Below are 2,418 nucleotides of genomic sequence, written 5' to 3' on the forward strand. Positions count from 1 at the left end.
TACTGAAAATATGAAAACTTAACAACTTTTTCAATAAATGTAATATCCAGTCGTGATAATTTAATCAATATAGACTAATAAATGTAAAAAAAAAACACGGTATTATAGAACTTTTCTTTTTTCGTCGTTTGTGGTTGACGGTCCCTTTAAGGAAAACTTTAAAAGCGATCAGAACACAAACGGTAAAGACAATCTCTAAGGCTGAATATTTTGAGAAACAATCATCCGATGTATCTGTTGAAGAAAATATCACGTGGAAGAACTTAAGCTACATGATGCAAGGAGTTGCTTTATGTCTTTCCAGTCTTGCAGCAATTGGCAGTTTCGCTGTTTTTCGGCGTCAGCTGTATACGCCAGCTTTTCACCTTAGCCTGACCTTTGTTAGCGTCCAATAGAATTCAAATAAAACTTCCCGCGGCCAAGTACAGATGAATACACTTCATTGACTGCATTGGCTGATTTGATAATACCACTAGAACATTGGAAACATGTCCGCGTCTTTGTAACACTGTTTTACTGCGTGTTCAGCATGAAACAGTTTTATCTCTAATAAAAAGGCTTTATAGATAGAACAGTTTTACACTCAATCTCGACATCAATACAGTTTGTGCGTACATCTTTTATTTTCAGAGGATTTTCAGCGCGAGAACGTTGTGTACTTAAAGGCCATGTTCTCATATTTAGTACTGACTTCCATATTCCTGTCAACATGTTATATGTAAAAGTATAAAGAGCAGTGGAAGCGATGCCTCACTTTAATGTGTTGCATTTCAACCCGCGAGGTATAAGGGGTCAGTTCGCGGTTAGTGTGTTTGAATGTCAGAGTTTATATACAGGTCAGACCTTCTGTGCTGTTCGGAGTTCGCGGTCAGTAATATAATAGTTATATAATAAAGACGCTATAGCGTGAACTAGGTGAACCGGAATTTTCTTTACCACCAGAAAGATGTGAAATGAAGATATCCAGCGATATTATTTTATGGCATGTCAATAATAGATTCTTAATGTGTTTTCAACAATACCATGATAAATATTATTTTTAATTAATTAACAAGAATTATTCCATCATATTTACTAATGTATTATTGCAGCATATTGACTAATGTATTAAGTATGAGCGCGATGATTCTCGATACTGTTAATAATCGAATCAAATACACGTAGCAATTCCCGATAAACCACTCAAACAGGTTTGTTCGAAGAACGCGCGTATACATATTTAAAATATGTACGGAGACTTCGCGTGTGGCCGGTTGACTTTGGTTTTCTTTTTTGTATCTATAGGTTTATGACCAGCAATATGTAATAATGTAAAATAAGCCGCGAAAACTCCGCGTAACATCCCGTACTGCGTTTGATGCAGCTAAAAACTGCACGGAAAAAGATATTAGCTAAACTTGATCTCATTCATTTAAATCTTTACCTTCCATAAACTTCAACCACAATCAACGCCGTATATCTTTTTTAAAGATATTTCTTGTTATGGTTATTGTTACAGGAGGCGGCAAGTAAGCAACATATAAAACTTTAAAGAATTTTTCTCCTGATTGGTTTGCTAAAATTTCTTAGTTTAGGTAATGTAGTCGTTGTAGGCTCCGGAGTATACAAACCGTTCAATGAAATTAACTGATCCGCCACACTCACCTTTTTAAAATGATAATGGTTCACATGTTATGTTATTATATGAACAGAAAAGAATCATTTAACAATGTTTTATCCACTCCTGATGGGCAGAACTGGGATTTTTTAAGTTTCTGTCAATGTCTGATTTGCAAGGATGCTACCACTACCGTCATATTGCAGTGATTATATCGGTCTGAACGAACGGCAACGACAACTATGATCATGCTGTATATCCAGAGTATATCCAGAATATATTTAAATGATAGCGTAACAGTTTAAATATATGTAACATTATATATTAATGTGAGCTACCGTTGTGTTTACCTACACAAGCAGTTGTCGTGGCCGAGTGGTTAAGGCGATGGACTAGAAATCCATTGGGATCTTCCCGCGCAGGTTCGAATCCTGCCGACAACGAAATGTTTTAATCTTAGTAAAGATTTGTTTAAAAGTGTCATTACACATTATAACATCAAGTGCATCACACTGTTGATAATATTCGAGATATTGTTTGAAACATTCTTTAGATAATCGTTTAGCACGTACTAGTATTTAAAACCGACATTTGCGTGGTTTTCAAATATGCCAACACCAGATAATATATACACATGATCTGTACAGATATAGTTTTCATTATAACAAAAGTTTATATTTACGTTAATAAGTGTAAATAAATATCGAATAGCTAACAGTCCAAATTAAATGCTTAAGATATTTTGCATCAAAACCGAGTTTGGTAATTATTTAAACAAATATAAAATTTGGATTATTTAAAAATACCATTATAAATAAAAG

At 34.2% G+C, this 2,418-nt stretch overlaps 1 non-coding gene across 1 annotated transcript; it reads left to right on the forward strand.

Moving 5' to 3' along the window:
* The first annotated feature begins 1,958 nt into the window (after nt 1-1,958).
* Nucleotides 1,959-2,040, forward strand: Trnas-aga (transfer RNA serine (anticodon AGA)). The gene has a single exon. It is a non-coding gene; the product is annotated as a tRNA-Ser (tRNA).
* Nucleotides 2,041-2,418: the final 378 nt, after the last annotated feature.

Source organism: Dreissena polymorpha, chromosome 16, assembly GCF_020536995.1.
Source record: "Dreissena polymorpha isolate Duluth1 chromosome 16, UMN_Dpol_1.0, whole genome shotgun sequence".
Taxonomy (NCBI): Eukaryota; Metazoa; Mollusca; class Bivalvia; order Myida; family Dreissenidae; genus Dreissena; species Dreissena polymorpha.